The sequence below is a fragment of the Delphinus delphis genome, chromosome 1 (assembly GCF_949987515.2).
Source record: "Delphinus delphis chromosome 1, mDelDel1.2, whole genome shotgun sequence".
NCBI classification, from domain to species: Eukaryota; Metazoa; Chordata; class Mammalia; order Artiodactyla; family Delphinidae; genus Delphinus; species Delphinus delphis.
In genome coordinates this window covers 178,496,272-178,510,697 of record NC_082683.1, presented here as the reverse complement: position 1 = coordinate 178,510,697, position 14,426 = coordinate 178,496,272, and the positions used below count along the sequence as shown (strand labels likewise).

Below are 14,426 nucleotides of genomic sequence, written 5' to 3'. Positions count from 1 at the left end.
TTTAAATTCTTGTATTAGAAAAGAAGTTTAAAAATTGAATAGCAAAGAGGAAGTGGAGACAATTACAGTCTTTAGAAGTGCTTTCTGTAAGTGGGAGCAGAGAAATAAGGCAGCAACTGATGGGTAATATTTGCCCATTTGTTTAAGTGGGAAAATTTTTTTCCATTTCTTTTTTTTTTTAATTTATTTTTTATCGACGTATAGTTGAATTACAATGTTGTGTTCATTACTGCTGTACAGCAAAGTGATTCAGTTATACATATATATATAGATTGTTTTTCATATTCTTTTCCATTATGGTTTATCACAGGATATTGAATACAGTTCCCTGTGCTCTACAGTAGGACCTTGTGGTTTATCCATCCTATACATAATAGTTTGCATCTGCTAATCCCAAACTCCCAATCCTTCCCTCTCCCACCCCCTTCCCCTTGGCAACCACCAATCTATTCTCTACGTCCCTGATTCTGTTTCTGTTTCACAGACAGATTCATTTGTGTCATATTTTTTATTCCTAAGTGGGAAAATTTTTAGCCAGTCTTATATGCTAAAGGAAGTGACCTACCAGAGAGAGTAAAATGAATGATGCAGGAGAAGGAAAATTGGAAGATTTTCCTTTGATAAATAAATGAGTAAAATGCTCATGTATTTTGAAAACTGGGAAGACAAGCTATATAGATCCAGAGACAAGTATATGGTCAAATATGATATGAGAGAGCTATGGAAGTCCTTCTCTTACCGTTTCTATGTTGGTTATTATTATTATTTATTTATTTATTTATTTTGGTGGTATGCTGGCCTCTCACTGTTGTGGCCTCTCCCGTTGCGGAGCACAGGCTACGGACACGCAGGCTCAGCAGCCATGGCTCACGGGCCCAGTCGCTTCGCGGCATGTGGGATCTTCCCGGACCAGGGCATGAACCCGTGTCCCCTGCATCGGCAGGCAAACTCTCAACCACTGCGCCACCAGGGAAGCCCGGTTTTTATTATTATTATTATTTTTATAGCAGTTGAAATCGTCAGATGGTAGAGGTTTGAGGTGAGAGAAGAAGATATGAAATAGTTCTCTAAAACAGTGGGAGAGGGGATGGACTGGACAGATGTGGAATTCCTGGACAATACTCACCTCCTGGATGATATTATGGACTATGAATTTAAAGAAGGACCTATTTATCATCTATTTGTGTTTACGCCCAACCAACCGTTCTTTGTTCTTTGCAGTAGATGGATCGTTGGATTCATCAAGGTTGTAATTTTGCCTATAGAGTAGGCCTGGGTGAGGGAGGCAAGCAAACGGACTGTTTATACAAGGGTTTGGTTATTTTGGTGAAACGTTTAATGTAAGCTGATAAGAAGCAAAACGAAGATGAGGGTATAGAGGTAACAGGGAATGAAAATTGGTAGTGTCAATAGATTGAATTTGTTTATGATGTCAGACACTCATTGGAATCACCGTCCTAGACAGTGAGCTGGGAAGTAAGGGACAGTGAGAGGACGGAAGGAGGGTGTCTTATATTGTGATATGTTTTCCAAGGTTCAGACACTTTACTTTTGAACATCTTGTTCACTCAATCTATCAGTAGATGTGCTCAATTTAAAGATTTGTTCAAAGCTAAGTCTCTTCTCTGAGTCATTATAATGCAGGAAGCATAACTGATTTACCTTCTAAATAGCCTTTCTTGGCAGTGGTGAAAGAATTTGATTTTCTTAGCTGAACTAGGCATATGAATTTTTACTTAAAGTGATCTGGTTCTGAAAAAACCAATAGCGTCTGCTTTTCTCTTTTAGCTTTTTTGGCACTACTGATTTTTAGACTTCTTGCTTCTTGGGAATAAAAAGAGACAAGAGGGCTTCCCTGGTGGTGCAATGGTTGAGAGTCTGCCTGCCGATGCAGGGGACGTGGGTTCGTACCCCGGTCCAGGAAGATCCCACATGTCGCGGAGCAGCTGGACCCGTGAGCCATGGCCGCTGAGCCTGCGCGTCCAGAGCCTGTTCTCCACAACAGGAGAGGCCACAACAGTGAGAGGCCCGCATACCGCAAAAAAAAAAAAAAAAAAGAGAGACAAGAAATACACAATAACACCCTCATTTATTAGCCATCACTAAATATCAGTTACAGGCTAGAGACTACTTATATATATTTATACATATTATGCATGTGATGTATTTCTCACGACAATCCTGCAAGGAAGTTCTTACTAGCTCCAATTGGTATATTAACAAACCAAGGCTCAGGTTAGCTATTTTATTTAATCTTCTAGGGATATAGGGTTAGTAGCTCACAGACCTTATATTTATACCCTACTCTGTGTCAAAGAAAAGCCGTACCAGACAGAGTTAAACAGGCAGGAAAGACTACTAAAGGCTGTTGCCTCGGGGAGAGAGATTGAACTCAACTCTTCTGAAGCAAAAGGCTGGAGGATTTTTACCCTCTGGGGTGAGCTAGTGGAAAAGTCCTGGGTTGGGGAGCTTGGTCAGTGTGATTAGGCCATCATTTGCTGACTGCTGTGTATGAAAGTCCAGCTGTCTTCTGGCCACAGAGACTGGAGATCAGGAAGATTTCACCTCTGAAGGTCACATTTCAAAGAGATGACCTCCAGGCCCTTGAGAAAGACTTTTCTCTCTTGTAAATCTGCTGAGAGGCTAGGAGAAGATTTACATCTCAAAGGCACAGAGAAAGAATTTATAATTGAAAGTTTTCTAAAGTAAATGCTCTAAGAAAAGGGAGGCAAGGGGCCTATGGTTTTGAAGAAACCTGTCAGAAAGTCAAGCCTGAGGAACTTTAAGGCCAGCTTGGTCATCCAACTCCAAAGACTTGGTATTCTAAGTCTCAGAAAAAGTTGTATCTAAGACCATATGGTTAGCTTTCCTCTTTTTTAAAAAAAAATAATTAATTTTATTAAAAATATTTTTTTTGCCGTGTTGGGTCTTCATTGCTGGGCGCGGGCTTTCTCTCGTTGCAGTGAGCAGGGGCTACCCTTCGCTGCGGTGCGCGGGCTTCTCATTGCGGTGGCTTCTCTTGTTGCGGAGCACGGGCTCTAGGCGCGCGGGCTTCAGTAGTTGTGGCTCACGGGCTCTAGAGCGCAGGCTCAGTAGTTGTGGCTCATGGGCTTAGTTGCTCCACAGCATGTGGGATCTTCCGGGACCAGGGCTTGAGCCCATGTCCCCTGCATTGGCAGGCAGATTCTTAACCACTGCGCCACCAGGGAAGCCCTAGCTTACCTCTTAAATGTCAAAGATTTTTTTTTTTCTGATTATTACATGCATTTTGGAATATATGGGATCTTAGAGTAGAATGCAAACAATCATTGAGCGCTCAGACAGTAATTTCCCTGGATGACCCTTTCAGAGAGCACGAGAAAAGAACTGAAATAAAATGTGTGCAATTGCAGGGGAAGAAAAATAATCTTCCCTTAACATTCTCTCAATACCTTCCGTGGCTGAGAACCCCTGTAATAGAAGACTGCTTAAGGAGAGCAAAACAAACCGAAGCTTAGTAACATGTATAACTCACGTGTACCTGGGCGATACCTAGGAAGACTGAGTAAAACTCCCCCAAAGGGTCCAAGCCACCACCTCAAATACTATCTTCAACTAAAGACAAAAGAAAGGAGCTGGGAGAGGGGAGGCTAGTTATGGGAGGTTATCAGGAAAGGTACCATAAGGTTGTCATGCAGATTTAAGTCTGTTGCCTTCCTTACTGATATAGAGTTTCTTGTGATTTATAGTCATCCTTCCTGGTACAAAGAGAGAGATATCCTTAAAAATGGAGATTTCCCTTTTGAATATAAATTGTCCTTACAAAAGGATAAATTCTACTCTGATTTAAGAACTCCTCCTGTGTCTGCTTTTTCTCAAAAATAATCAGCTCAAAATAATCCTTATGCTAAAGAGGCGTATTTTGGTTAGCATATTCTGCTACCGTTCACAATTTAAACTTTTTTTTTTTTAAGTTTGTTTTGTTTTAAGCAGATCCATTTGGGGCATTAAAACACTGTAATAGGGGTTTCCCTGGTGGCGCAGTGGTTGAGAGTCCACCTGCCGATGCAGGGGACACGGGTTCGTGCCCCGGTCCAGGAAGATCCCACATGCCGCGGAGCGGCTGGGGCCGGTGAGCCATGGCCGCTGAGCCTGCGTGTCCGGAGCCTGTGCTCCGCAACGGGAGGGGCCACAACAGTGAGAGGCCCGCATACCGCAAAAAAACAAAACAAAACAACACTGTAGTACGTAATCATTCTATTATTTTATTCCCTATTTAAACGTACCTTAAATTCTTTAGAGAGGTTTTGCAATTTTATTTTGCTTTTTATTCAATCTAATGGTTAACCTGTTCTCAAAAAGACCTTTCTTACCAATTCATAAAAGCACAGAGTTTTAAACTGTGGCTATTTGTGTTTTAATCTGTCCAGAAATACCTTTTGGTAAATTCTTGACAGATCATCACTGGACTTCAGTTACAGTCTGGAGTTGGATTTGGTGTTCAGGGTGGATTCCTCCAGAACCTGGGAGATGATTTAAATAAGCCAGAGGCACTATGTAGGGCTTTGAATAAGTGGCTGGAACTCAGACCAACAAGCACTAGAAAACAGTATAGGATTTCAGCTCTGAGAAGCACAGTCCAAAATAGATTCTGTATAGGAAAGAGAAAGTAATCATGTGAACTGACTATAGTTGACTTGCTTCTCAGTCCCAAAATGTCCAGTAACATTCTAAGAATATGTTATATCTAGAAATTCAGACAGGTAGTCAGGTTTTTGCCAGTACATATCTGTGAGAATTAGTATACTCTCAGAAATCAAAGGTAGGATTACAATCCCTGAGAAGTCATTGTCAAGAGCAAGGGAGTACAAGTAATCTTAAAACTGGAATCCAAGATAATTTTTCAGTCTGTCAAAAAGCAAAATACAACCCAGTACATTTGAAGATCTAATTGGCTTTAATAGGTGATCCATGAATCAGGCAGCATCCCATCTAACAAGTAGAAGGGAGCTCTGAGGAGTGGTAGAAAATGGAAGGATTTTATAGAAAGGAGGATGGATCCAGGAAGTCATTACAAAAGAAAGAAAGGGATATTTGGGGCCAGGAGATCAGCAAGGGGCTTACCTTGCAGATTACCTCTTCTTCCTCTGGTGGGGTTGGAGAAGGGCCCACATGACATCTTACCTCACTGGTGCTGACCAGAAATTTCCAAACTGATTAAGATTACACTTCTGGTAAAGGTCAAAAGTGCAGGTTAGGTATTAAATCTAAGGTTGGTATCATGGCCTTTAGCACAAGTGATGCCATTTTGGGCCTGGGGTTTTTCTCTTTAGCAGGTCCCAGACATAATGTAAAAACTGTTCTGTTTAAACATGGCAGGGAGATAAAATTATGCTAACAGCTCTATGACTTTTGATACCAAGGTCCAGAATGCAAGACTAAAGCTTCTTTAATTATTCTTGCCTGTGGTGCAGATGATTTTTGAAGACCGAGTTACTGCTGAGCCTACAGGTGTTTGACTAAAACTAGATGGCCTGATCATTTGCTTTCTAATAGTTTCTTAGTCTAAAAGGCAGCAATGTATTTTAATGTTTTTGTATCTTAAGGGTTTTGGTTATATGTTCTGTTTTCAAGTATTTTATTTCAGAACATTCTGAATTACTTTTGTATTTATAATAAGTATATATCAAATTTGAAGCCTGCTTCTCCAAAGATATAAATTATAATTAACTACAATGAAATCTTGTAGTTTTTAAATTCAGTCATAAAGTTAGACCAACTAATTATAGATGATACATGTTATAGGTACTTTGTATCAGAATTGCATTTCATCCCTTACATTATAGATATCTATATATGTAATCTAACCTTATAATTTATGACAACCTAAATGTGAATAAAACAGATCTATGTACTCAGGTGCTTTTGAGTCTAATCTAATGCAAACTCTTTACAAGCTTTTCTGTGTGTAAATTGTTCTCTGGGCAAGGATTATATTTAACCAGAATTTTTTATAAAACAACACATTTGAGTGTTTCTAGGAAAGATTTGTTATCCAGTCTGTGGCAAGACTTTTTACTCTCTCTTGTATAAATGTTTTGTCTTTGTTCAGTTGTCTATAAATATTTATTTTCAAATATTAAGTTTCATAATTCAGTTTTAATTTATAAATTAGTGTCATCTTACCAAAGTATCCAATAGATAAATTAGCAAAACATACTCAGAATGTAAAAAAATAAGTCTATCATTTCTAAGGGCTACAGATGTATTTTATAAATTGAAAATTGGGTTGAAAGTGACCTTTGACCTTTGAGCAGACCAATGTCTTACCATTCTCTGGGTCACAGACTCTGTTTGAGACTGTAATGAAAATTACAAATTCTTATGGAGGAGAGGGAAACAATCCATGTATAAAATTTCACTTGAAATGTCTCAATTCCTTGATGGTCATTTGGAGTTCCATTAAAAAAAAATACCTGCAGTATATATAGTGATTTGTTTTAGGTCCTTAACATACCAATGATAATTTTTACATGCTTCAAATTATTAAAGTTGAATTTTATGAAGACATTTTAGTCAATTTGATTTTTAGGTGAACTGAATATAGGTGAAATGTTCTGTTTTCACAGTAGCAATGGACACTAGGGTGCCCTAAACATACCCTATGCTACCTTCCTTTATTATCATAGGTTGCTTACTCCAAAGTTGGTACAGTTGGCACTTTTACTTTTTGGTTAAAATTAAATAGAGTATCTTTTCTGAAGATTAGTTTGTCAGCAAGGAAAGTTAAAAAAAATTAATATCATCCTCTTCTTTTAGAAGAATGAATTAAAAATCTTGTTTCTGTTCCAATTTTATTACCTGTAGTAGGAAAATATTTATTTTCTGTTCCTTATGTGAAATTTCTGCCGTAGTGTACTGATCTTTTTCTCACTTAATGCATCGCTCACAGGATCATAGATGTTGCTTATATCTTGGTAGGGCACTGTGCATGAATAAAATAAAGAAGGCTTCTGGGCCTTTACGATAGGTACTTCATCCCATCTATCTGCTGAACTGAAATATTTGCTAAATGCTTTCTATGTGTCTGCTGGTCTTTATATTATTTCACTGAATGCTCACAATATCCCTATGAAATAAATATTGTTTTTCTTATTCATCTGTGAAATACAAATGAAAGCTAGGTGCTAGGGTTGTGCTTAGGGTGAGTAAAATATAGACATGGCCCTTGACTTCATGGCACTCATAGTTTAGTGGGGATAAACTCGAAAAAAAATATGTGGGGTTAATGGTATGATCAGGCAGAGACGGAATACAGTGGGAACAAGTACCGTGGACTTCAGTCCGAAGAAAGGACTTCCTAGAGTGAATGACAAATGGTTCCAGGTAAATTGTTCCATGTGGGAAATCCTGGAGTCTCAGGAGGGGAGAATGCCTTCTCACTGGAATAAAGAGTCCAAAGGCTGGGGAAGTAGTTTGGGGACAGTTGAGTAAACGGTCTTGCACGTCTTGTTAAGAAGTTTGGACTTGATGCTGAGAGTAATGAAAGCCAATGTTTCAGGCATACAGCAAAGTGATTCAGTTATACATACATACATATATATGCACATATATGTATATACACATATACATATATATATTCTTTTTCAGATTCTTTTTCATTGTAGGTTATTACAAGATAATGAATATAGTTCTCTGTGCTATGCAGTAGGTCCTTGCTGTTTATCTAGCTTATATATAATAGTGTGTATATGTTAATCCCAAACTCCTAATTTCTCTCTCCCCTCCCCCTGCTATGCCCTTTGTTAACCATAAGTTTGTTTCCTATGTCTGTGAGTCTATTTCTGTTTTGTAAATAAGTTCATTTGTATGATACTTTTAGATTGCACCTATAAGTGACGTCATATGATATTTGTCTTTCTCTGTCTGACTTACTTCACTTAGTCTGATAATATCTAGGCCCATCCATGTTGCTTCAAATGGCATTATTTCATTCATTTTTATGGCTGAGTAATACTGTATTGTGTATATATATACCACATCTTTTTTTATTGAGGTATTTATTGATTCACAATGTTGTGTTAATTTCTGCTGTACAGCAAAGTGATTCAGTTACACATATATATATATACATTCTTTTTTATATTCTTTTCCATTATGGTTTATCACAGGATATAGAATATAGTTCCCTGTGCTATATATTGCTTTGTTTATCCATTCTATATATAGTAGTTTGCATCTGCTAACCCCAAATTCCCACTATATATAGTGGGAACTTATATATATATATATATATATATATATATATATATATACATATACGTATACAGACTTGATGACATAGAGAATAGACTTGTGGTTATATATAAAAAATGCCCTATCTTCCTTATACATTCATCTGTCAGTGGACATTTAGGTTGCTTCCACACCTTGGCTTTTGTAAATAGTGCTGCTGCGAACTACAGACTCTCTTCCAGAGTGCCTGTGCCATCTTGCATTCCCACCAGCAATGAATGAGACTTCTACTGCTCCACAGCCTCACCAGTATTTGGTGTTGTCACTGTTCTAGATTTTAGTCATTCTAGTAGGTGTGTTGTGGTATTTCATTGTTGTTTTAACTTGCAATTCCTAACAACATAATATGTTGAGCATCTTTCCATATGCTTGTGTGTCATCTGTGCATGCTTTTGATGAGATGTCTGTTCAGATCTTTTGCCCATTTTTAAATTGTGTCGTTTGTTTTCTTGTTATTATCTACTTCATTTATCCTATCAGTAACTTTATATTTAAAATGCATCTCTTCTTAATAGCTCATAGTTGGGTCTTACTTCTTTTGTCCTTTTGATATCTTTATGTTTCAGTATGTTTAGTCCATTAACGTTTAATATAATCATTCTTGTGGTTGGTTGTAACTCTAAATTGTTTTCTATTTTTTCCCACTGATTTTTGTTCCTCTGTTTCCTCTTTTCTACTTTTTAAAAATTATTTGAATTTTTTTTGAAATTTGAGTTTAATATACTTATTGGCTTTTTAGAAATACCTTTTGAATATTTTTTAGTGACTGTTCTAGGGACTACAATACACTTCACTAACTTTTTATAGTCTAATTCATGTTAATATTATACCACTTTTTAAAATGAGATACTTTGCTTTTATTCCTCTTCTGCTCTCCTTTATGCTGTAATTGTCAGATGTCAGTTATCTTTATAAATTTGAAACCCCACAGACAATTCTATAAATTTTGCTTTAGACAGACATATATTTTTAAGAAATTAAGAGGAAAATAGTCTTTTCTATTCATTCTAATGGTAACCATTTCTAATACTCTTCTTTGGTTTCTGAAGTTCTAACTTTCCCTGTTGAAGGAGTTTCTTACACTTTTCTTGTAGTATGATTTTGATGGCAGCACATTTTGTTAGATTTTATTATTGAAAAAGTCCTTTATTTCACCTCTTTGAAGGATTTTTCTCTATATATAAAATGCTGGTTTCACAAGTTTTTGTTTTGTTTCCTCATCATTCTGAACTTCAGGCTATTGTTTCATTGTTACCCGGTTTCCATGATTTCGATGAGAGTCCTTGGTCTTATGACTGTTTTTCTTTGGCTGCTTTTGAGATAGTATCTTTATCTTCGGTTTTCAACAGTTTGACTACAATGTGCTTAGGTGTGGTTATCATTTTGTGTACATAAGTTGGGATTTGCTGAACTCCTTAAACTTGTAAATTTGTGTCTTTCATAAAACTGGGAGGTTTCTGACCATTATTTCTTCAGATAATTTTCTGCTTTAATTTATCTTTTGTTTCTTTCCTGGGAGTCCAATTACATTACTTAAGATGTTTTCACATTTGCTCCAAAAGTCCCTGAACTCTGTTCCTTTTTCCATTCCTATTTTCTTTGTTTTTCAAATTGGATAAATTCTATTGATCTGTGATCAAGTTCACTGACTCTTTCCTCTGTCATTTCCATTCTATCTCAAAGTCCATCCAGTGAATATTTTTCAGATATTTTAGTTTTCTATTTAATTTTTAAAGTATTTTCTAGTACTCTACTGATTTTTTTTTCTCTGTTTATTACAAACATTATTTTCCTTTACCTCGCTGATCTTAGTTATAGGAGCTGCTTTAATCCTTGTCTGATAATTTTAACATCTAGATCAGCTAGAGGCTAGCAGCTATTGGGTATTGTTTTATTTGTTTGTTTCCAATGAAAATAGGTCACATTTTTCTGCCACTTCATATATTCAGTAATTTTGCTTTGTTTTCTGTTTATAGTGCTTTGTGGCGAAGCCTTGGATTCTCTTGTATTCCTCCAAGAGTATTGATGTTCTTGTTTTAGAAAGCAGTTAATTTGATCCAACTCAGTATCACCCTTGCAGTTGGCAGTGATTCAAGTCTTAGTTCAGATTGCTTTTATTCAGCCCCATGCATGTACGGTTCAGGGGTCAGCCAATGTTGTGTAAATTTTTACACACAGTCTGTGGTTTCTCTTCTCTACCTCTCCATGTTCTGGTATTTCCCAGTCAGCCAGAGCAATGTTTAAGCAAATACCTGGGCGCCCTGTGACCTGGTCAAGTTGATACATAAAATTAACTATCACACCATATTAGGCTCGTTGTTATGTTTTGGAAGACACACACTGTTCACGTAAAGAATTCTGGTTTACTCTTCATTAACTTTCATGCAACTTAAAGTTACAAACCATTGACAACAGTTTCTTCTTTCTGCACTGTAGTCCCTCAGATCTACCTATATTTTTAATCCTCCTTTTCCTTAATAGTATTGTCAGATAAAACTTTCTGTGATGATGAAAATGCTCTATATTCTATATCTCCACTATCCAATACAGTTTTGAATTTGCTGCATGTTGCTTTGAACTCTTGACATGTAGCTAGTGTGATAAAGAATTGAATTCTTAATTTTAATTAATTTTATTAAATTTAAGATTAACAGTCACATCTGGCTAGTGGCTATTGCATGGACAGTGCTACAGTAGAACATATTTTTGCTTTCTTTGTTGAAATGTATTAGTTATCTGCATGTCCTCTTTGGAAAAATACCTATTCAGGTCTTCTGTCCATTTTTTATTCAGGTTGTTTGGTTTTGATGTTGAGTGAACTGCTTATATATTTTGGATATTAACCCTTTTGGGTCATATCATTTGCAAATATTTTCTCCCTTTCTGTATATTGTCTTTTCGCTTTGCTGATGGTTTCCTTTGCTGTGCAAAATCTTTTAAGTTTAACTAGGTCCCATTTGTTTATCTTTGCTTTTATTTCCTTTGCTTTAGGAGATGGATCCAAAAAAATATTGCTACAATTTATGTCAAAGAGTACTCTGCCTATGTTTTCCTCTAGGAGTGTTATGGTTTCTGGTCTTACAGTTAGGTCTTTAATCCATTTTGAGCTTATTTTTGTGTATGGTGTTAGGGAGTGTTCTAATTTCATTCTTTTACATGTAACTGTCCAGTTTTCCCAGCACCACTTATTGAAGAGACTGTCTTTTATCCATTGTATATTCTTGTCTCCTCTGTTGTAGATTAATTGACCATACATATGTGAGTTTATTTCTGGGCTCTCTATTCTGTTCCATTGATCTATGTGTCTGTTTTTGTGCCAGTACCATACTGTTTTGATTAGCTTTGTAGTATAGTCTGAAGTCAGGGAGTGTGATTCCTCCAGTTCTATTCTTCTTTCTCAAGACAGTTTTGGACATTTGGGGTCATTTGTGTTTCCATACAAATATTAAGGTTATTTATTCTAGATATGTTAAAAATGCCATTGGTATTTTGATAAGGATTGCAGTGAATCTGTAGATTACTTTGGTGAGTATGGTCATTTTAACAATATTAATTCTTCCAGTCCAAGAACACAATATATCTTTCCATCCGTTTGTGTGGTCTTCAGTTTCTTTCATCAATGTCTTATAGTTTTCAGAGTACAGGTCTTTTACCTCCTCATCCCTAGATATTTTATTCCTTTTGATGCGATGGTAAATGGGATTATTTCCTTAATTTCTCTCCCTGAAATTTTGTTGTTAGTGTATAGAAAAGCAACAGATTTCTGTATATTAATTTTGTATCCTGCAATTTTACCAAATTCACCAATGAACGCTAGTAGTTTTCTGGTGGCATCTTTAGGATTTTCTATGTATAGTATCATGTTATCTGCAAACAGTGACAGTTTTACTTCTTCCTTTGCAATCTGGAGTTCTTTTATTTTGTTTTCTTCTCTGATTTTTGTGGCTAGAGGACATGCAGATAGCCATCAGGAACATGAAAATATGCTCAGTATCACTAATCATCAGGGAAATGCAAATCAAAACCACAATGAGATATCACCCACACCTGTCAGAATAGCTGTTATCAAAGAGAACAAAAATAATAAATGTTGGTGAGGATGTGGAAAAAAGGGAATGCTCGTACACTCTTGGTGGGAAAGTAAATTGGTGCAGCCACTGTGGAAAACAGTATGGAAGTTTCTCAAAAAACTAAAAATAGAACTACCGTATGACCCAGCAGTTCCACTCCTGCTTATGTATCTGAAAAAAAACCTAAAACACTAATTCAAAATGATACATGCACCCCACTGTTCATAGGAGCATTATTTACAATTGCAAAGATATAGAAGCAACCTAAGTGTCCATCAACAGATGAAAAGATAAAGAAGATGTGGTACATATATACGATGGAATATTACTCAGCCATAAAAAATAATGAAAATTTGCCATTTGCAGCAACATGGATGGACTTGGAGGGTATTATACTCAGTGAAATAAGTCAGACAAAGACAAATGCTGTATGGTATCATTATATGTGGAATCTAAATAATACAACAAACTAGTGAATATAACAAAAAAGAAACAGACTACCATTTATTGAGAACAAACCTAGTGGTTACCAGTGGGGAGAGGGGGAGAGGGAGGGCAATATTGGGGTAGGGGATTAAGAGGTACAAACTATTATGTACAGATAAGCTGTACAACACAGGGAATATAGCCAATGTTTTATAATAACTATAGATGGAGTATAACCTTTAAAAATTGTGAATCACTATATTGCACGCTTGTAACTTATATAATGTTGTATATCAACTATACTTTGATAAAAAAGTAAATAAATAAAATAAATGTAGCTGAGTAGCAAATTTCTCCAATACAGTTGTCCCTTTGTATCTGAGGGTTTTGCATCCTCAGATTCAACCAACTGTGGATCAAAAATATTTGAAAAAAAATGCCAGAAATTTTCAAACAGTAAAACTTGAATTTACTGCCTGCCAGCAACTATTAACATCATATTTACATTGTATTAAATATTATAATAATCTAGAGATGATTCAAAGTATATGGGAGGAGGTACATAGGTTATATGCAAATACTATGCCATTTTATTTTTTTAATAAATTTATTTATTGTATTTATTTATTTTTGGCTGCGTTGGGTCTGTTGCTGCCTGCAGGCTGTCTCTAGTTGCGGTGAGCAGGGGTTACTCTTCATTGCGGTGCGCGGGCTTCTCATTGTGGTGCCTTCTCTTGTTGCAGAGCACGGGCTCTAGGCAAATGGGCTTCAGTAGTTGTGGCACATGGGCTCAGTAGTTGTGGCTCGCAGGCTTAGTTGCTCCGCAGCCTGTGGGATCTTCCCAGAACAGGGATTGAACCTGTGTCCCCTGCATTGGCAGGCAGATTCTTAAGCACTGTGCCGTCAGGGAAGCCCCCAGTACTATGCCATTTTATATGAGGGACTTGAGCATCCTTGTATTTTATTGTCCACGGAGAGTCCAGGAAACTGAGGGACAGCTGTAATTTGCTTTGATTTATTCAGTTAATTAAGTAATAATTTATAGCGTGACACTATGTGTAAAATTTCATGGTAAGCATGATTTTCACTGTCGTTCTCAGTCTTAGCATCTTTTTTAAAAGATCTTTTTTCTGTTATTTTTTTAATATCTGAACGTTATTGGTCTTCCAACACACACACACAGTCAAAATCCTTTTATCTTTACTGTCATATAAAAAGTAAACTAATGTGTTCTCCTCACAAATAGTCACTGCAGTCATTCCCCTTTTACCAATCTTTCTAACTATGTTAAAATTATTCTATGTCCATATTTTTTTCCATGGAAACTGTTATTACAAACTAACAGTTGTGCTGCATTTCTGAAGGTTTCTGCCCCTCCAGTATTTTCTGGGAAAATTACTTTTAAGCTTGTCAAGAGACTTCCCTCTTAATCTCTGCTAATTTCCTAAGTGTTGATAATTACTGCTGATTGAATTAGGTATTGTTGATCTCTTTTATAGAAATAATAACTATCTTTAATAGTAAGACCTCACAAAGAATGATTTCATATGCTTAATTTTAAACTGTAGATATGACCATTTCACACACTGACTGATGATTTTTACTTAATATATTATAAAATTTTCAATTTATCTCATGATATTTTGATTTTTATCA

General features: G+C 36.3%; 1 protein-coding gene across 30 annotated transcripts in view; it reads left to right on the top strand.

Annotated features, from left to right (window-relative positions):
- The window catches only part of KCNT2 (potassium sodium-activated channel subfamily T member 2), a 414,242-nt gene that overhangs the window by 244,775 nt on the left and 155,041 nt on the right, over window positions 1–14,426 (top strand). The gene's annotated exons all lie outside the window — the stretch shown is intronic.